We start from the raw sequence: 22,497 nt of genomic DNA on the forward strand, positions 1-22,497 counted from the left end.
TCACACCATTATTAGGTTTGGCTAACAACGAAAAAGGGAAAAGAATCTGAGGCCTTTTTACCTTGCTTTCATGTCCTGCTCTTCTCTCTTTCCCATGATACGTTACTTTTTTCCACCTAGAATGATATGGGTCCACGAGCCTCATCCACTGTGTAGCTGGAAAACCCTGCAATTAGTCCCACCTGGTAAATTTATTCATATGGAATAATTTGAAAGGCTTAAATTTTTAGGCTTCAAAAATTAAAAACCTTGTTGGGATAGTTTGATTGACCTAGTCCCTTTGGGTAGAATATTCATTATCTCAGATTCCTTCTCCCTCTCCTTCAAGATGTTGTCTGTAGGTACAGGAAAAGAGTGTGCCCTTCATGATCTGCATGGTATCCAGTGACTCATCCTGTACTCATGACTTTGTCCCTTCCCTTCTGGTATTATTCGTCTTGCTGGCATTTGTGGTGAAGATCAGCAGATGCTATAACTCATAATTTGCTTTTGCTAAGATTGTTCAGGTGTGGTGGCATCCTCTGGCTGATTTTGCTTGTGGAGTCTCTGACAGATCTATTGGCCCCTAACCAGATGTCTCATCTTTCTATGCTGTGCAGGCCCCATCCAGGCTATGGGCTCTCAACACAGTTTCCAGTGGTGTTGTCCTGTCATCTCTAGGGTCATCTAGGAACTTAGGTTGATCTTCCAGATGTGGTTTTCAAGAGCACCCAGATCATATCCAGCTGCTAGATGGAGGATGAGAGGATGGGGAAGACATACTTTCTTTTCACTACCTCCACAAAGAAGTGGAATAAATTATTTCCACTTTTAGTCTATTGGTGAGAACATGGGAATCTTGAGATCTGAGTGTTAATCTTCTATCTCATAGCTCAGTAACTTTAGGCAATTTATAGAACTTTTACAGTACACTGGATATGGTAGCATCTCATAGCCTTGTTAGATAGAATGTTTAAATTATACAATTTCAAATGTTTTTTGAATCTTTGACTTTCCCACTCCACCTTCTAAAGCCACCCATCACCTTTTCTGGGCTATCCACTTTTCTCCTGCCTCATAGGCACATAGAATAATTTTCATTAAGATAATGCTTTATTCAACACTGTGCTTAGCATAGTGCCTGGTAGGTATATAATACTCAGCAAATATATGTTGAATAAATGTCAGATAAATAAAAATAGGAAATAAAAAGTCATACTTAGTCTTATTATACAGAAATAATTATTATTAGCATTTTTGTTTATCTTTTCCTTCAGTATCCCTCTCTTTGAAATTATTTTATGACAGTGATGCTCAATTAGATATTTTCTTTCTTATTTAGGAATATTTTTAAACATCTTGCCTTGTCAATAAATATGTATTTTTATAATTGTTTTTTTTTTTTTGAGACAGAGTCTCACTTTGTTGCCTAGGCTAGAGTGAGTGCCGTGGCGTCAGCCTAGCTCACAGCAACCTCAGACTCCTGGGCTCAAGCGATCCTTCTGTCTCAGCCTCCCAAGTAGCTGGGACTACAGGCATGCGCCACCATGCCCGGCTAATTTTTTCTATATATATTAGTTGGCCAATTAGTTTCTTTCTATTTATAGTAGAGACGGGGTCTCGCTCTTGCTCAGGCTGGTTTTGAACTCCTGACCTTGAGCAATCTGCCCGCCTCGGCCTCCCAGAGAGCTAGGATTACAGGCGTGAGCCACTGCGCCCGGCCTATTTTTATAATTTTTAATGCAAAGTATAAAGGCAATTTTAGTGTGTGTTTATTGTCCCCTCAGATATGTCTAACATTATTAAATAGTATTCTTGAATTTTTAGGTGTTCTATTTTCCTATTTTATAAACAGAGTTTCAAAGAATATCCATGTATACACATTAAAAACAAATCTATGCTCATTTGCTCAATTATTTATTTAGGAAAAAATTCCTAGCATTGGAATTTCTGAGTCAAAATGTTACCAGCCTCTGAGTGGAGGTTTTTTTCAAGTTCTCGGGAAAAGAATTTCAGGGATCCACCACATAAGCCAAGCAAGCGAAAGCTTAATTGAAAACAAAAATACACTCTCAGGGAGGGGAGCAGGCAGGTTCATAAAGAGCAGCTGCCCTGAGAGGAAGTGGTTTTAGACCTTTTGCAGTCTTCCTACTTGAGGGGAGGAATATTCAAGGCCAAAGAGTTGGCTTTTACTAAGACTTTGGGTAGTGATTCCTATAATTGGGTTCCCTCCCATTTTCATACTTTATATGGTTGTCTCAAAACTGTCATGGTGATTTCAAGGGCAGAGAAATTTTGAAACCACAATGTAAATGTTATTGTGATTAGCCAAAGTTGAAGTAAGGTGGCAGAGACAGCTGACAAGCTGGTAGAAGATGGTTCTTGCCTGTCGGTATTAACCACTTTTGTTTAAGGGTTGTTTACCTTAACAACTGCATCTGATCTTCAAGCCCCTGCAACCAGTCTTAGCCCTGTCTCCTAGTCTCCTGCTGTAACAAAAGGATATGCAATTTTTTTTTTTTTTTTGAGACAGAGTCTCACTCTCTTAACTGGGCTAGAGTGCCATGGTGTCAGCCTAGCTCACAGCAACCTCAAACTCCTGGGCTCAAGTGATCCTCCTACCTCAGCCTCCTGAGTAGCTGGGACTACAGGCATCTGCCACCATTCCCACATAATTTTTTCTATATTTTTAGTTGGCCAATTAATTTCTTTCTATTTTTAGTAGAGACAGGATCTCACTTTTGCTCAGGCTGGTTTCAAACTCCTAACTTTGAGTGATCCTCCCGCCTCAGTCTCCCAGAGTGCTAGGATTATAGGCATGAGCCACCGTACCTGGCTACAAACTTTTGACTTACTATATATTTCCAGGTTGTCCTATAAACTTTGATCTTCAATTTGAAGAAATATCCATTTATTGGAAGGAAGCTGGCTGGGTGCAGTGAGTGGCTCATGCCTGTAATCCTAACACTGTGGGATGCCAAGGCAGGAGGATTGCTTGAGCTCAGGAGTTTTAGATAAGCCTGAGCAAGAAGGAGACCCTGTCTCTATTAAAAAAAAAATTAGAAAAAAGGGAAGCTATTAATCTTTGACTCTTTAATTGGAAGAATCTATTCTATAGAAATGAAAGTAGTTTTATATAAACATATATGTAAATATTTTGGGGGCTTGTAGAAGCAAATAGCTGAAATCAATGTGAATGACCACAAATAAGAAAAAGTTTGAATAGGGCCGGGTGTGGTGGCTCGCGCCTGTAATTGTAGCACTCTGGGAGGCTGAGGTGGGAGGATCATTTGAGCTCAGGAGTTCAAGACCAGCCTGAGCAAGAGCAAGAGCCCTTCTCTACTAAAAATAGAAAGAAATTGATTGGACCACTAAAACTATATAGAAAAAATTAGCCGGGCATGGTGGCACATGCCTGTAGTCCCAGCTACTTGGGAGGCTGAGGCAGAAAGATTGCTTAAGCCCAAGAGTTTAAGGTTGCTGTGAGCAAGGCTGATGCCACAGCACTCTAGCCTGGGCAACAGAGTGAGACTCTGTCTCAAAAAAACAAAAAAAAATGAAAAAGTTTGAATAAAATGTAGAGCATTCATGTTATATAGTATTATGTAGCCGTGGATCTATATCTAATAATCCATGGTAATATCCATGAGGCTAAGTGAGAAATACAAGTTTCAGAGTAATGTACATGGTATGTTTCTATTTTTGTAAAAATAAGAAACAAAAAAAAATTCATACATATATACATATAATCACACTTTCCATAGGTATATGTTTTGTTTGTTTGAACATAGAAGAAGTTGTGAGAGGGTACGATCAGGTTCTTAAAACTGTATTTGAGACTGTGTGTCAATATATCTTAGTATTGTTTATGTGTTACGATGAAAAAGTTCCACTTTTATAATAAAAAGTTAATAAGACAAAAAAAATATCACAGCTCTAATACACCACTCTAACTTTTCGGCAAATTGTGCTTTCTAAACCTAGACAGCTTCCTGTTGTCCTCAGAGGAATTTTGGTGCTTTGAAGAGTGTGCCCTGAACACAGGAAGACTTTTATGGTTAACTTAATTGGTGTATTATTTTACACAAGATAATAGCTAAAATATTGAGATTTCTCTAGTTATTGATATTCTCAGAAGTATTCATGCTCAGAAAGGCTGCTGAAAATATGGTCAGCTTACATCCTGGCCTGGTTCATGTCAAACAAAGAATTTTTTCAGAAGAGGATGTAGAAGATGAAATAACTACAGTGTATCAATTTAGGAAATTGTTTTCAGAAATAATCTGTACTTTTGTATTGATAAGAGGCAGGGAAAATTTTTGTAGAGGCTAAAAATATAGAATCAGATAACAAAGAAGTAATAGGATATAGATAAATGTATGTTTTTGTTTACTGACTAGATCTATGGTGATTTTGATGAAAATTTTGTTTTTCTGAGAGAGAGGAATAGCTATTAAAAGGAAAAAAAGATTTTTGTATGTATTCGAAATTTTAAAGCCTATAGGACTATGTAAAAATCATGCTAAATGGGAAAGTTTAGGAATTTGGAGGACAAAAGTAAAATAAGCACATTATTTAGAAAAATAAAATTGGTTATTGTGCATGGAAAAAATCTTGATCATTGAAAGCCCCTGAACAGAGATGGCGATACAGTGACTTAATACAATAGGTGATCAGTTTATAAATGTATACTGATGATACATTGAATATAGCTAGTGAAAGTAGTTCTTGGGTATTCATTACTTATACTTGATTAGCCAATAATATTTGAGTTAAATTATAAATGCTAATAAAAATGTTAATCATAAATGCTTATTCACAAGTGAATAAGTTTGTCAAGCATTATTAGACCAACAACCTGAAAACTCTATGTTAATATTATTTTAATATGGGTATATTTTGGATGCACACATGAACAGTTTTATCCAAAGCATATGCTGAAATTATTTTATTCCTGTAAGAGTTTTGGAATTTAAACTCAACTGTCATTTTGACATAGGTCATAAATAAGTGATAATAGGTTAATGAATAAGGCAGATTTTATCATCAAACATTTTAAATCATTTTATTCAATGTCAATGAAATTAAATACTGAAATAGAAACTAAAATTTCCATGGTAGTTATTGGTGGTCACCATATATATCAGTGTATAATTCTGCGTATCATCCCTTTGCTCCCTGTTGGTGAGGTCATTTTGAATGCCCTATCACTCTGAAGCAAACTTTTATAAGTTTTCCTGGTATAGGCCCCAAAGTAGTAAGCAAATATAGTTTTGCTATTGGGGCAAGTGTATAGCTAACATGCAGAGAGGTGCAGTTCATCCTAATTCTCAGTCTAATGTGGGCTGTGGCTTCTCTATGCAGAGTTTGTATTCTAAGTTATCCTCCTGTACTCACTTACTGTATTTTATGGAGAGCTTTGAATTCTTTTTGCAGATTTCATCAGTGTACGTTGTATCAGGATGCACAGTTTAATACATTCATTTATTCAAATTTATCTAACTCAACTAACTGTTAATTTGTTTCTGCTGCGTTTGGAGTAATCTATCTCCAGGCCTTTCTGTGTTATCTTGAATAATTCAGAACATGCTGGTAGACAAAACCACATTGCTGCAGAAGCTACTGCTAAGCCTCCAAGAGGCTCCCTTGACTTGAGTGAGATTGAAAAGTGATTCCAGCTGGCTAGAGAAAATTACATAAAGGCCATAACAGACCCTTAGGAAGGAAACCTGTTCCACAAGACAAAATGATTCATTTGTAAGGAATATGTATTAAAGCTTCTTTCAAGTCATTAGAATGTCTCTAATGTTTTTCAGATAGCATTTTTCACACTTCCTTGTTTCATCAACTTTTAGTAGGAAATTTTCTGAGCTTTTAGTTTTCTCATTTATGAAATGAAGTAATAATACCTGTCCTCTATTCTACAAATTTGTGAAGATCAAATAGGGGGACGTAAAGGATCCTATAAATTATAAACTAGCACACTACTCTCAAGCATTGTTTTCTTTATTAGTATGGCTTTGCCCTTTTATTGCTTTTCATAACTACTTGAACTACGTACTATTACTTGAATACAACAACATAAAACCAACCATGTCACATTGTTAGAGAACTTTTTTTTTTGAATCTTATTTCTAACTAACTTGAATTTTTATTTATCCCTTTCGTTTTTCTTATGCAGAAAGAAAATCAGCCTGTTAGTTACTCATGTCTAATTTCAAAATTATCTTGCAGAATTAAGTAGTTGAGACTTTGCGGAAATTGAGGAGTGTGAGGAATTGCAGATGAATGGGAGCTCCTTCTGGGTGTGCAATTCCTAAAGAAAAAGTTATATTTTGCTCAGCGCCAGTTAGTGGTGCCTGGGAACTGCGTGCAGGGGACCCTAAAGAATCTCCTGCAGACCAAGCACCAGTGTCTCCCTGGCCATTTTTCCACAGACCCAGAGCGGTGTGACCTCTTCCTGCTGCAGTTTCTCAAAGTGATTGTATTTCACTGCTCTCATAAACACATCTTGTAAAAGAAACAAGGTTGTCTTTTAAACTTGTGTTCCCATTTGACAAGAAAAATAAAACCTAGTCTACTTTCAGGACTTCATGGCCTAATAAGAAGTCAACCCTTTTCATTTTTGTTAAGAAAGCTTTTGTATCAACTTGCCATTCTTCATGAGGAGGTTTTTGAAAGAAGAGAATTAGGATTGATAAATAGGCCATTTATGTTTTTGTTATCTATGATTCACAAAATTCTGACTCATGGATCCAGTTAAATAGAGAATTCTAAAACCCATAATGAGGAGATGCTTTTTTAAATCCACCTATTAATGCTTATTTATTTTATTATACACATGACATGTACTATTCATCTTAGGTATGTGAGAGCTTGCAACTTTTGGTCTATTGTACATTATTATATGTCTTATGCTTATATGCATCAGAAAAACAGATATTATTAAACAGATCTGAGACTTAATTTTATTTTACATTTATAGGTTATTATTCAGTCCAAAGATTATAGAGATGAAGGGAAATTAGACCAATTATTTTCATATGATACATAATAAAAACATTTGTGTGTTCCTTTGTGTCCATTGTAAGCATAAGCAAGAATCTATTTGCATTTTCATGTATACATTTATGTGACCTAAGAAATATAGGCTCAATTTTGGATTTTTAATCAGAAATTAAGTTTGGTGCTCAGTAAAATAGGTTAGACTTTCTAGACATGAGCTGTTCAATATAATAGCCATTAGCTACATGTGGCTATGGAGCACTTGATATGTGCTTTAAGTGTAAAATGTACACTGGAAAGAGTACAGAGACAATGTAAAATATTTTACTAATAATTTTTATATTGATTACATGTTAGAATGATGATATTTTAGATAAATTGGGTTAAGTAAAATATTATTAAAATCAATGTCACTTTTTAAAAACTTTTTTAATGTGGTTACTAGAAAATTTAAAATTACATGCAAATTATATTGTATTTCTTTAGCACAGTACTTCTCTAAACAGTCTTGGCACAGACATATTATTTTTAGATCCTTCATCCTTCTTCTTTATCAAGTTACCACGCTTTATCCCTGATTTTGAGGGCAGTTTAAAGGGGTCCACACTTTCTAGAAGCATTAATTTTTATTGTCTCATGTTAAAAATTTTATTACGAGTACCTCAAGTGTTTGCTTATCTCTAAGATGTTTCATTTATAAAAAGTCAATTTTAAATTTACTTTAGGTCTGTGAGCATAAACGTTTTGTAGTTTAGCTGCGTGTGTAAAAGAGGCTCTCTTCCTAGGGAGAGGGCACCTTCTTGTGGAATGTACTGAATATAGCAGCTTATTCAATGATCTGTAGATTTTAAGATCCTGGAATTGGCAAATAACTTATTTCAGATGTTTGGAGGAAAAAAACTAAGATTAACAATAAAGATGCTCACTTTTCTGCAGCATATTCTTTCATAAGTGGAGCTCATCTTAGTTCTAGGACTTATTTTCCTTAGTTAAGCAATGCTGAGGTTGAGGCAATGTAATAAGAGCATTCTGATTTGCAGTGCTTTTTAAAAATGCAAAGCTCTCATTCAAGTTTTAGATTTTCTTCCCAAAGCTTGCATCTGAGGTTTTTTTAATCCATTATAAAAAAGTGAAGAGTTTTATATTTTTGTCCTTTTTCTATGTAAAACTCAAGGGTGTTTAAATTATTTAATACATACGCACAAGCTTCATTAGGAGGAAGAAGAGTTATATAAACAAGTCATATTACATTTTGTTAAGAGCTAATGTTAGTAATTTTGGAGACATGCATTTTAAAAAGGAAAATACTGTTGAAAGGTCTGGATCATGTATTTTTCTATTTCTTCTTAATATATGTACATTTGAAGATTAATTATTCAATTCATATCTCTTCACCACTACATTTCATATTCAAAGTCTGCCAAAAATAACTGCTGAATCCCTGAGATCTTAAATACTGAGAACAAAATATATTTCTCATGATTTGGATTTACATTGCCAAATCCAGCAAGATAGTTAAAATATGAGCCAACATCCAGCTGATCAGCTAAGCAAAATTCTCCAAAGCATTTATTGCATTTTCAGGCTGATTTAAGAAGAATAGTTATGAGAATGGATCAGTTGGATTTCCTTTTAACGTGGAGTCCCTGATAGCCCATTTCTAAAATTGTGCTTGATTTATGCATATTGCCTTCTTTGGACTCCAACAATAATGTGCAACAACATTCTGATTATGAAAACATAACACAAATATCAGTCTTTCTTTGTGTGAAAGACAAAACCAAGGAGCTAGCCAACTAAATCAATCCTAAGATAGAAAACATAATGAGTGGCCTACTCAATTAGTGAAAAGGGCCAGAATTTACTCTTTTTGACAGCAAAGAGCTGAATATTTTTTATGAAAATATTGTTACCTACTCCTTAATTGAATGCTTTTTTTTTCATAAGCTATGTGGTAGTAGAGTTTAAGATTACTGTATTTAATATTACATGCTATGACTTTTTATTATTTATTAGATAAATACGTTCTTGATGGAAAAAAATAATTCCATTGAGACCTACTTTCCCCCAAAGTAAATTTTTAGGTTTATAGTTTTTGTTTTAATGGTGACTGTTGTTCAGTTCTCTCTACCATTTCCAGAAATTTATGCCTGTATCATGGCCTCCAGTAAAGTCTTCGATTGATGAGGGAGTCTTGATCAAATATCCCATCCAAACAAGACAACTGTTGTTTTTTTGTGTGTGTGTGTGTGGTAGGGAAGTATCTATTTGAGTGGAATCTTCCAGGCAACTGTTTCTACCATCTCTCATCTTCTTGCTCCATTCTTACTGCTTTCGTTTCCCTATCCCATCTCATTTGTCAAAGTGAGGCAGGGAGCCAGCAAACACCTCATGGATTAGTAGCAATCACAGTCTCTTGAGAGAAGGGTGTCACCTGGCCTCTTTTGGTGTGAACAATTCAGCTTTGTGTGTATTGGTCCTGGTTAAGGTGGACCTATAAGGACACTGTTTGAGATCAAGGTGCCCTGTGCCTGTGTAGGCTTGTTGTCAACACACGTGAGCGCTTCAAAGAGAACAGGGTGCAGCTTCCTCCTTACTGTTCTCTTGCTCTTGATAAAATTTAAGGGCCTCACCTATTTTCAGTGAGGGGTTGGATGGCTGCACCTACTGTCATTCTTACCCAAAGCAGGAAGCAGGACTACTGCTTGGGACAAAACTAGAATCTAGTATTCAAGAGGAGGTTTCCTAGGAGAAAATGTTATTTAGTAACTTGTACATAGTTTTTCCCTAGGGAAAGTAATGATTAATACAGGTTAAGCATAAAAAATGTACCTTTCTTTCTGCTGTTTCCTGAAATATACACAAAACTGAATAAAACCAATTACTGTAGGTTATTGAAATAGCATCGTGAAAAATTAAACAGTTGGAAGGCAGCCTTTATGGAAAATATGGGGATTTTTACTAGAAATTAAACTAAAGATGCTCTTTAAAAAGGTACAAGCAGAGTCTCCTTAGGGTTCAGTCTGTTTTGTGACCATGCCTTTCATCTAGTGCAATCATGGGGTCTCAAGACAGGGCCCTTTTGTAGGGGAGGCAAACAGTCTGCCTCCAGCAGCTGTATGTGCTGCTTCTCACTCCCAAGTCCTGGAAGGCAGAAAGGTCAGCAGAAGTTACACTTATTTAGGAGTAGGTTCAGGGCTGAGGGCACTTTAATAACTGGAAAAAGACGAATTTACTCAAGGACAACAAGGGTAAGACAGATTCCATGAACTGGATGTGGAAGCAAAGGGAATGTAGTCTTAAAAGATTAATTTATATTGTTGGAGATGAGACCATTTGCTTTTTTTTTTAATATTGAAGATCAAACTGGGTGTTTTAGATCTCTTTTTTCTTCTATGCTTTGAAAGCTATAGTCTCTAATATAGCTGAGTGTGTTTCTGTATAGCTGGTATGCCAGAGGTAGCCTCTATTTGAGGCAATTTGTAGAAAATGGGTAGAGCAAAAGAGATCTTATAGTATTATTTAAAAGCCTAGATGCAGAAAATCTAAGCTAAAATACTGGTTCCGCCACTTACTAGATGTGTAACCTTAAACGATTTACTTTCTCTGAGCACTACCAGTTTTATATCTGCAAAAGAGGCATACTATCTACAGTGTTGTTTTGAGGATTATATAAAATGTAAAATACTCCACATTGTACTTGGAAGTTTGTAATTGCTCAGTAAAGAGTAAGTTACTATTCTGTTTATGAGTCTATGTAGTATGAATAATACTTTCTCATACCTTATTGATCAGATATGCCATCCATTAACCATATAACTGTTTCATAATTGCATGCTATTTGTTATTAGTGGTTTGCATCATCAGTGCAAATGCATGGGTGTTATGGGAAAGCAACTCTAAGCTCATGCCCTATTAATAATGAGTGGAGAGATAGGAATTATAGCTCTTGAGCTTCTCCTGTATACTTCTGTGTACATCACCTTAGTTAATCGCCACAACAACTTAATGAGATAGGTACTATATCTTTTCGTTAATAATGAAGAAACTGAGGATCAAAGAGATTAAGTTGCCAAGGCCATTAGATAATTAATGGTAACACTGGTATAGTTTTGTTTAAAAGTAAGTTTTATACTAGTTCACTTTCTAACATTGCATTTTTTAAAATAAGAGAACTTTTGAAGGATTGACTGTAGTAACCACTTTGCTGAAATTATACAAAAAAGTAATGCATAGCTTCCATTTACATTTAATTTTTAGAAAAATGGGTGATTCTTTCATCTTCCTTACAGGTTGGGTTCCACGGGTAGCAGACTCTGAGAAAGAGGTGCAGGAAATTCAGTGGGGAGAATTGTTAGGAAGGGAAGAAAGCAAAGTAGCGTAAGACAGAGCGAGAAGTGGGTTGTGATACAGTCACAACAAAGTCTCAGTCAACCCCACACAGGGAGCTCTGAAGATGGGATGGTGCTTCACAGTGGTCCTGATTTGGGATGAGGGCTTGGGTATTTATATAACCACACAAACAAACCATTGGATGAGGGCTGCTCTGGGAAGGAAAGATGACCCTGGGTGAGACAGCTCTCTTTAGACAGGTACCACTCTTGTAGAGGGCTGATGGCTGAGAGTTGAGAGCAGTCAGCTGACAACCTTTCTAGCAGTTTAGGAAATATGTCATTTGGTCTTGAAGGGGGTATCTGGGAAGTGTAGCCCAGCGTCCATAACATGTTCTATATCATGTAGTTCATAAACAGGAGGAAAGTAAGAATTAACGTAGGAGTATAGATTTGTTCTCGATGTTCTGTTTTTGAAGCAGTTATAAAATAAACTGAAGTTTAATTTTCAGTGTTTTCCTTTCAAATGCTAACAATTCCCTTTGCATCTTCTATGCTAGGTTGACTGTTTCCGTACTTTGATCTGGACCCCAAGACCATTAATGAAAATCTATCAATAAATCTCACTCTACATAGTATAAAAGTACATTTTTTTCTCCTAGTTCAAATGAGGATTATGTGTATGTCCTGTCATTCTAGATTGGTGAAGATAAAAGTAGTGTCTTTTTAAAATCAGGTTTTAGGATTAGAGACAAAGAATTCATCCAAGTGATATTTTCTTATGAATAGTATTAAAGAAGACATTGATTCATCTCTGATCTCTTAGGTGTTTGTTATATCGTTATATCTGTTCTAAAAGTATTTTAGGCCAGGCATGGTGGCTCACGCCTGTAATCCTAGCACTCTAGGAGGCTGAGGTGGGAGGATTGCTTAAGCTCAGGAGTTTGAGACCAGCCTGAGGAAGAGTGAGACCCTGTCTCTACTAAAAATAGAAAAAAGCATTAGCCAGGCAACTAAAAATGGAAAAAATTAACAGGGCATGGTGGCCTTTATCTGTAGTCCCAGCTACTCAGGAGGCTGAGACCTGAGGATCGAATGAACACAGGAGTTTGAGGTTGCTGTGAGCTAAGTTGACACCATGCAACTTTAGCCCAGGCAACAGAGCAAGACTGTGTCTCAAAATATAAATAAAATAAAATAAGTATTTTAAAAATTCATTTGAATTTTTTCCTCTAAGGAGGAAATCTAGGCAGAAAGACTGTGCTTTATTTTTGTTACTTTCATATTGATTCCTAATGATTTCCCCAGAGACATGGTCATGGGCATTTCATATTCTCTTCAAAGACCATCTCCTCCACACCTACTAGTTTTTTATTAATACTTTACTGGTAGGCATGAGAGAATCATATTTGACATCTCTCAATTTCATTCTTCCATACTTCAAGATTTGTCTATTTTTCTTAATGTGATACTTCTTTCCCCCTTACCATTTGAAGAGTATTTGTTGAGTACATACCATGTGCTGGGTACTCTTCTAAGTGCTTGGAATAGGCTAGTGAACAAAACACACAGAAGTCCCTTCCCTGATTGAGTTTACGGTCTAACTTATATTTTTGATCCCAAGTTCTGTTATTAAGCCCATCTCCTAATGTTTACTTTGAGAAATACCTCTTTCATCTTCAGATTTCTAACGGTTTCTAAAATATGCTCACATTCACTTACTCTAATATAAATTTTTCATAATTATGCTATCCTAAAACCACTGTACTCTCATATTGTTTTCCTCCGTTGTTTAAAAGTAGTCTACACTTACTATCTCAGCTTTCTTAGTTCTTCTTCATTCCGTAACCTCTTGCAATCCAGTGTCTTTTATCAGAGGTTTGAAAAATTGCCCCCTGGAAAATATACTTGCTAAAAACATCTTTTTGCTTCCAATGCTACTGTTGTTACCTTTCTCTTGGATCACAGCAACAGGCTTTTCCCCATCTGGCCTCTTTACCAATAATTACTCCAGACTTCAAATCTACCCTATAAGCTGCTGTCAAAATTTTCTTGTTATCAGAAGGTCAAAACCACCCCAGTTTTGATGATTCTTGAGGAGGACTGACAGGCCCTCGGCATATGTTATGACTCATGGCTATGACTTATCATGGCAAAAGAATCCAAAGTAAAGTCAGCAAAGGGAAAAAGTGCATGGGGCAAAATCCTGGGGAAATCAGGCACAAACTTCCATAATTCTTTCCCGGTAAGGGCATGCAAGACACACCTAATTCCCCCAGCAAGGAGCAGTGACAACACATGAAATGTTGTCAACCAGGGAACCTCTGTAGGGACTCACTGCTCAAGGTTTTTATTGGGGGCTGGTCATATAGGCACCTCTACCTAGCACATAGCCAAATTCTAGACTCCCAGAAGGAAAGCAGGTGTTCAGTATAAGCCATATTGCTTATAAATAGTTTAGGCATAGTGAGCCAGGCTTATTAGTTATGGAATGGTGGGAAATCCAAGTTCCTGGTACCAGTCAAGGGCCAACTTTGCAAGCAGGCCTTTCTAAAGATAGCAGCTCAGGCCTGCAATGTTAACTCTTTTCTCTCCACTCCTACTAAAATGTAGCTTTGACCTGCCTTCTGTCCTTTCTTCCTTCTTTGCTGTCTCCTTTACTCCCTTTCTCCTTCCGGGAGTACCTACTGAAGATCCACAATGCATCAGGCTCTATTTTAAGTACTGGAGATACAGTGATGAACAAAATAGATAAAATCCATGTCTTGTGTTTTGGTCTATGAGAGAAGATAGACTACAAAGAGATAAATAAAAATGTGTAATGTCAGGTAGTAATTAAGGCTATAAAATAAAATAAGCAGTTTGATGGGAAAAAGAGCAGTGGGATGGGGTGGGCACTATTTTAGATGACATCATCAGAGAAGGCTTGTCTGAAAAGGCGAGATTTTATTAGAGACTTAAAAAAAGCATAGCAAATGAAAAGCTGAGAGGTGAAATGAGCTTGGTGTGTTCCACATATGACAAGAAGGCCAGCATAGCTGGAGTGGAATGTGGAAAGTGGAGAGTGAAAGGAGATGAGTTTGGAGAAACAGGCAGAAATCAGATTATGTTGGCTTTTTTAGGAGGCCATGGTGAGGAATTTGGATTTTATTCTAAATTTGAAGACATTTCTCAAAGTGTTTTGAATGGGGTGTGACATGATCTAATTTTTATTTTTAAACGATCGTATTAGTTGCTGTGTCAAAAACTAACTGTAAGAGGGTAAGAATGGAAGCACAGAGAAAAATCAAATGTTTTTCTAGAAGTCTTAAGGCATCGTGGAGGCTTGGACTACAGGGAGAGATGAGAAGATTATGACACTTTACTGCTTAAAAACTTTAATCACCCAGTTGGTTTCAGTTTTGTAGTCCAGATACCTTATTCTGACCTTCAAGGCATTTTTTGATCTTAGAACTAAATTTCATTTCATTTTTTGATCTTTGAACTAAATTTCAATCTTGAACTCTTCCATGAAAAATGTCTCAAAATTCTTAGTCCATATTTAAATGAACCTAAATCTCTGGCTAGTACTTAAATATTCTAGGCTTTCTTACCTTCATGATTAATTTTGCACTAGAATCTCTTTGTAAAAAATTATAATACCCTTTAGTCATTTTTTTTTTGTATCCAAATGTTACCCATTCTTTAAAACCACCTTTTCATGAATCCTTCTCTACTTTCTACTTGGAAATTAATTTCTCTTCTGTGGTCACAAATATTTCATTTATCCATATCTGCCTAAAAACTAACCCAAACTTAGTGGCGTAATATATCAATTTTACTTTGCTCATGATTTTGTGGATCAGAAATACATGAAGGGTTTAGCTGCATAGTTCATCTGAAGTATCATCAGCTGCAGGGGATGGGACTAGAGGATCCATTTTCAAAATGGCTTCTTCCATCACAATTTTGGTGTCTATTTGTCTCTTGGCTTTTCTCCATCTCCATAAGGTGCAATATCCTGCAGCGCTTTGGTTTCTCTTTGGTCACTGAAGTCACAGGCCAGCTCAGCTTCAAAGGAGTGGGTGGAAAGAATTTACTCCTTAGCAAGAGCATGGAATGGGTATACAGGGAGGAAAAGAATTAATGGCAGCCATCTTAGAGACAGCTATCACATCATATTACTTTCATTTCTATATTCATAGTCTTGCTTGGTATTATATGTATTCACACAGATGTCTCATCTCCCCTATTAAATTGTAAATTCTTTGAGGGAGAGAGAAGTGGCTAGTTCATCTTTGCATCCCTAGTCTCTTATCATAGATTTTTAATGCCCATTTCTTGAATAGAATTTATATGACTGTATTCTTAGAAAATATATACTGAAGTGAAAAACTAACTCAGTTCAACAAATAATTATGGAATATATACTAAGTGCAATGGGTTGATTAATTGTAGGGATTGAACATTTCTTACATTGAAATAATTTTACAGTTCACAAATAAAGTCATTAAAAATTTACTGGGCAAAATTCTGTGATGGGTGCTGTGGAGGATACAGAAAGGAATGACACCATCTTCAACATTCATTATTTAATTTCAGTCTCACAACAATTGTCTGAAGTGGTGGAGAAAATTGGCCAGGTTCATGTCACACATGAGGAATAGTCAAGGGAACTTTGCCAGATCTCATCCTATAATTTAGTTTCTTTATTTCCAGGGCAGTGATACTTCCTATACCATGCTGAAGGTCTAACACTTAGTTTACATTCAAGGCCCTTAATAATATGGCCTTAAACTTACCCTTTCATTATCTCTCACTAGTCTTCGAGTTCTGAATATTCTTACTGTTTTTTGAATAGATCCAAAAGTTTCTCATAATTTTTTGGATGCTTTCCGCTCCTTTCCTCTTATTTGTACTTATTAATGTTTAATATTAAAAATGTTAATATTAATTGAGGTCCTACTTTGTGGCAGATATTACATTAGGCACTAAGGATAAAGAGTGAGTGGGAAATATTCCCTACCCTCAAGGAACTCTCAGCCTAACAGTGGACACAGAGTCTCCTAGGTTGGTCCTCCTCCCTCTCCCATCCCCTTTTTTCATCTCTTGTTGAAATCTCATTTTTCAAAGGTCAGCAAAAATGTCACCTCCTTTGTAAAGTCATTTCTATTTCCTTTGATCATTTTGTCACTTTTATATAGAAGTTATCATATTGCTAATGGTTTATAATTATGTCATTGACAACTTCTTTGAGTCTCCTACTCTGTTGACATTTGAGAAGAAGCAAAACTTGACTTTAATTTATAGCATCTAGCACAATATAGGTACCCCTATGTTTTTGAACATTGAATAAATTATAACAGTCATTCTAGGTTGCCTGAAATAAACACATTTTTCTTGGTCCACCCTTCCCATATACTCATTTTGAATTTTGCCTTAGTCCATGGCTTTTGCTGGTTGGAGGCCTTGGTGGCCATGTGACTTCCCCCATACTGCAGTTGATTGGACAGCAATGTGCACATGACTCAAGGCCGTGAACTCATTGGCTGACCTACAGCTTATCAGTTTATCAGATTTTCTAATGAGTTTTCATTAAGACAAAGAGGTTTCAGTTTGTGGTAGGTATTTGCCCTATAATTTAATATATTTTTGAGTCAGGCAAACATATTGGTCTATGCACAAGTAGAGAAAGCTACTCAAGAGAAAAAATAGAGAAGATGAGATTCCTCATATAAACTCTGAGAGAGTGACTTTGGTCTTAGTTGCTCCCCAGTTCAAATGCCTATTAAACTGAACTTTAGTTTCTTTCCCTATGAGATTGCCTCTCAGATTATTAAATAAATTCTCCTTCACTTGAATTATATTGAGCATTCATTGAAAACCAAAATGCTTTGACCTAAATGTTGTCAGATTCAATCTTCTCAGTTCACATCTTCCTCAATCTCTCACCATATTCTTAAACTCCTCCCCAGAGCTGCTTTCTCAAAATGGTTGTTTTCTTTGGCTTTTGTGGTACTGAATTATTTCAATTTCTTTCTCACCCAATAGCTTTTCTGTGCTTTCCTTTTGTAACCCATTCTTTTATACTACTTAACATAGGCATTCCTGGAGGTTTTGTTCTTGGTCTTCCTTTTCGTTGTCTACACTTTCTTTCTCATTGCTCTTGTTTATTCCCACGGCATTAGCTTTCAACTCTGTGAAGGTGACTATTAAATATACCGCAAACACACACATGCACACACACTTCCTTCATAGCTTTGACTTCTCTCCTAGTTTCACCATTTGCTTACTGGCATCTGAAACTTAACAGGTCAAAGCACAATTTCTTTTCTTTCCCTCCAGCTGAGTTTGTATAGATTTTGGATAATTTTTGAAGTACTTCTTTACTCTTAAATCTGTGAATCCGAATTCTTATGACTTTTCATTTTCTGTTAATGGTATAATTTTTGTTTTAGTAATTTAGCAATAATTTTTTATGCCCTTCTAGGTATTTTCAGTATACAGCTGTACTTTCAGGATGTATTATGATTAATAATTATTAGTAATAGATCCTATATAAATAATGAATAATAGTAATAAACCCTACTTGAACCTCACATTTCTAGACCTGTCCTAGATCTAGCTTTGGGATGGAAGACTGTTTTCATCTCATCTGTAATCCATTTTAGATATCTAGGATGCAGAAAAAAAGTGCCTCCAGAGTCTCGGTGGTGAGTTGATCTCACTGCCCTATTATAGTGTCCCCTGCACAGTTTTCCATGGTGAGAGCACCAGGTGATGTCGGTGTTAAATAACTTACTTCACAATGTCCAACACAGTAGTTAGTTGTACTCTCAAGAGGCTGCTTCTCTTACATAACACTTTCCTTGAAATTCAACTCCTGAACTGATTTGTTAACATTTGTAATAGAACCGGAGAGACTAAGGAGGTCTACAGAAAGTAGGATTGGCTCTAAGACAAAAGTGGCCTTGCAAGTAGTTGGAAAGTAACCTAACTGACTGATTTGAGAACTTCCAGATTCTTACGCCAGCCAAGAAAGCAATCGTTTTCCACTTGGGATGGAGTAGCTGCCAGTCAATGGATATCTATCAAGCAGTGTGTTATATGCAGATAACCAAGCATTATGGCAAGATCAAAAAGATCTTGAAAACGCAGTCCCTGCCCTCACAGAAGAACCTTTTCATACTGTTGAGAATTCAATACAAGTCCTAGTCTAACCACATGAGAATAGATGATGATCATGCTGTTTAATTTAGACTCATATTGCTTGAAGTCTGGTCCCGAATGTGTTTAATTAGTAAACCCAAAATACTTCCCTTAGCTCCATTTGAAGGCATTCTATTAGTAATGAGCTTTGTAAAGTAGTAGAAGTTGGATTATCTAGAGATAATTTTACTGAATATCTTTACTGATGGGTCTTTCTCTAGACCACAGTGGCAATTTATATTCACAATGTGTAAAAGATTCTGAACTGTCTTTTGCATCATTAAAATATAAATTTCCTTTCAGTAGACATTAGGGGGTTTTATTGTATGTACAATGTAAGACATTGGTAGTCTGTATATGCATTTCAATAACCAGCCTCATATTATGATTATTCTGAATAAACAGGAATTTATTGCATTGTAGATTCTGAATTTTGGAATCATGTGGGAAATTGTGCTTTCTTTTTTAAATAAGCCAATTCAACTAACAGAGCCCTTTGAAATTCATTTTAGGTGGTGTTTTTCCTCACATTTTAATTCTTTTTGAAGTGAAAATATACAAAAGTCACTCACTTTTAGCAATTATAACAATGACTACCATTTCTTGAGCACCTGCTCAATGCCCAGCACAGTGCAAAGTATTTTACATACATTTTCTTTAATTATTCTCTTCTTAATTGGCAAAATTGTTAGTGCTAAGTGATATATTAGAGACAAAATGAGCTTTGAAGGTAGGCAGAGCTCTATTTGCCACTACCTAGATATGTGACCTTGTGCAAAGTGCTTTTTAAAAAAATCTCCATTTTAAAAATGATTCATATATACTCATATAAAGCTGGTCAAAGTTGGTAAGCACTCAGTAAGTATTTATAATATCCACAGTTCTTCCCTGTTGAACTAGTTGGTTTAGAATTGAAGGTAAGTTTTTACTTTTAAATTGAAGTCTACCCACAAGTATCGTATCAGTCTGTCATCAAAGTGTTTGATTCTCCAAACTACAGTAAAAATCTACTGGTGGGATCAGACAGCTGCAGTTTGCTTCAGCATATTGTATTTAAGTGGGGTTTCTTATATACAGTGTTGTTGGTTTGTTTGCTTGCTTGCTTTTTCTTTAAGATCCACCTTAGAGATCTGCTGGGGCAGTGTTTTGAGGAGGGGGACAGTCACCACAGAGAGATAGATTACGAAGTCACAGCAACCACAGCTCTTTTGGAAAATTACCCCTGTTAATTTGTTAAGGAATTAAAAAGAGAAATCAATTAGATCCTTATTTTAATATACTTGAAGATACTCTCATGCCCTTAAATTGTTTTACATTCTCTATAATACTTTATTTTTATTTTTTAAAATAAACAATATGTGCTTAGTGTAGAACATTTGGAAACTATAGAACAAAAAGAGTAAGAGAGCAAGAGTGAGAGAGTGAGAGTAAGGAAGGTAGGAAGAAAAGAAGAAAAAAAGAAGAGGAGGAAGAACAATGAAAAAGAAAATTAAAATCACCTACCATTATCATAACACCACTCTTAACAAGCCAGAACACAATTTTATTTCTGGCTAAAAAATTATCTTAACCCCATCATGTTAAGTATTATAAGTTTTGAAGACTGTATGGTTTCCCGTCATATAGATATACTGTAATGTATTGAATCAAACTTCATTGATTACTTAGGTTGTTTCTTTTTTTCTTTTGATGTAAATGAAACATTTTTGTATATCAATCTTTGACTAAATGTCTAAATTTTTTCTCCTTTTTTGGGGGGAAAGACTCTTAGTGAGTTACTGAGTTAAAATAAATTTACTTTATAAAAAGGCTCTGGAAACAAATTGTGCAATGGCTTTCTGAAAAGAATGAAACAACTTATATTCCTGCCAGTAGCATATGAGAGTTCTTTTTCCCTAAATGCTCTCTTTTTCAACAATGGATTATTCATTTGGCCCTATTTAACTTATTTGCATTTGCCATTTTCCTTACTGAGAAAATCATAATATAAAGTGAAACTACTGGTGTACAAAATAAGAAAGCAGAGCATCATAGAAGTATTAACTGACTTTTTAAGAATGATTTAAGAGGAATAGATGAAGCATCTGAAGACTTTTTAGTTCTATGTTTCAAAAAGAAAAGAAACAAAATATACATATTTCTTGAAATTATGAATGTTTTTGCCTAATCATTTTTTTCAAGAGCTTAAGAAGAAATGAGATTCCGTATTCAACATATATTGTATCATTTCTTATGACATTCAATGAAATGTGTACTTTTTTGGCCTATTATGTGGTGATAATGGTGGCATATTACATAGAGAACATGATGTTAACATTTTATGGCCGTGGTAAGATTTTTGATTAGTCAACCTACATAAGTTTATAAACCTATCAAAAGTCCTATTTGACTGATTATTGATTCTGTTGATGAATTTACAACTGGTTGTTTTCTATTTTAAGACAGAGTCAGATGTGTTAACCTCATTGGAACAGAAGAGTTTTAGGGTCTCTGGAAGTTGGAACTAGACATGCCCTTGAGTGAGAGAGTTTGGAGATGGGATGGGATACGGGACCAGGATATAACTGTAGACACAGGGGGAAAATTCCATTCTTTAGGGAATGGAAGAAACTTTATGGTATCCAGAGAACAGACAGGCACAGTGCTTTTATCAGGACAGCGACCCAGGCACAGAGGGAAATGAGCAAGGGGCCCAGTTACAACATCTAGAGGATCAGCTGGGGCTTGGTTTCAGGAACAAGGCAGAGAAGCCTGCTGTTATACCTTTGCCAAAGAGTCAGTTATCAGAGTTGGACGAATAGCAAGGTTGACTTGATATCTAGTACTCTACATTGAGCTAAAGTTCCCTTCTCATGAGGATGCTATTGGTCCAAAACCTGAGATAAGACTGAACATCCAGGAAAGCTTATGTGGCTTCCACTGTGGGGAGAGAAAGCATAAAGGTAGGAGGATATTAGAACCAGACGAACCATGGTAGTGTCACCCAAAGGTGACTATTAATGTTTTAGAAGTAAGAGGGATACTTGGTGACCTAGAGGAGCCAGTCCTAGATTCAGTGCCATTTAACACTTCCATTAAATGGATAAATTAGAGCAGTAGTCCTCAACCTTTTTGGCACCAGGGACCGGTTTCATGGAAGACAATTTTTCGACGGACTTGAGAGTGTATGAGGGGTATGGTTTCAGGATGATTCAAGCCCACTAAATTTCTTGGGCACTTTATTTCTATTATTTTTATATTGTAATATATAATGAAAATATTACCTAACTCACCATAATGCATAATTAGTGGGAACCCTGAGCTTCTTTTCCTGCAATTAGATGGTCCCATCTGGGGGCAATGGAAAACAGTGACACCCAAAGTGTTTTGCTTACGTCCAGACTACTCTGTAATCTCGTTTTAGTTGCTGTCACTGCAGAAAACCCTGCTTTACAAAGATAGGATGTTTGAAATGGGAGCAGGCTTTTCAGTGCTTTTGTGGCAATTTCAGGATATTCTGCCTTGACTTTAATCCAGAACGTATGGAAATTTGAAATTGTCTCCAACATACTTTTAAGGCCACTGTCATTTGCAATCTCAAGCAATTGATCCTCTTCTAGCATGGACAAAGTCTATTCATCTGGCTTATTCACAAATGGGTCTTGGATCCATTCCTTCCCAGTTCAGGGGTCTTTTGTGGGCGGTAGTAATGCTGAGATAGGTGATCATGCACCAGCTGGGAGAAAGAAGGTCCTGGCCAGTCTCTTTCAAAATCTCTGCTAACATTTGAAACATGTCAAAATCCCAATGTTCATTTGTCGCCACCATAATTCCAGTTTGGCTTTGAATGCTGCCACTTTATGTTAACTTAACTTGAACACAGTTGTTGTTCTCCCCTGAAGTGACAGATTGAGTTTGTTGAGCAGGGTGAATACGTCACACAAGTAAGCAAGTTTTGTGACCCATTCTGTGTCACTGAAATGTGCTGCCAGTGGTGACTTTTTTTTTTTTTTTT

At 36.1% G+C, this 22,497-nt stretch overlaps 1 protein-coding gene and 1 long non-coding RNA gene across 4 annotated transcripts in view; both read left to right on the top strand.

Annotated features, from left to right (window-relative positions):
• The window catches only part of TMEM117 (transmembrane protein 117), a 464,361-nt gene that overhangs the window by 49,029 nt on the left and 392,835 nt on the right, over positions 1-22,497 (top strand). The window lies entirely within an intron of this gene.
• LOC142873362 (uncharacterized) overlaps positions 1-22,497 on the top strand; it is a 54,402-nt gene that overhangs the window by 22,490 nt on the left and 9,415 nt on the right. Inside the window, exon 1 of the long non-coding RNA XR_012921429.1 lies at positions 1-22,476. This exon is cut by the window's left edge and continues 22,490 nt beyond it. This is a non-coding gene — a long non-coding RNA (uncharacterized LOC142873362). The remainder of the gene's footprint in view (positions 22,477-22,497) is intronic.

This window comes from Microcebus murinus, chromosome 10, assembly GCF_040939455.1.
Source record: "Microcebus murinus isolate Inina chromosome 10, M.murinus_Inina_mat1.0, whole genome shotgun sequence".
Taxonomy (NCBI): domain Eukaryota; kingdom Metazoa; phylum Chordata; class Mammalia; order Primates; family Cheirogaleidae; genus Microcebus; species Microcebus murinus.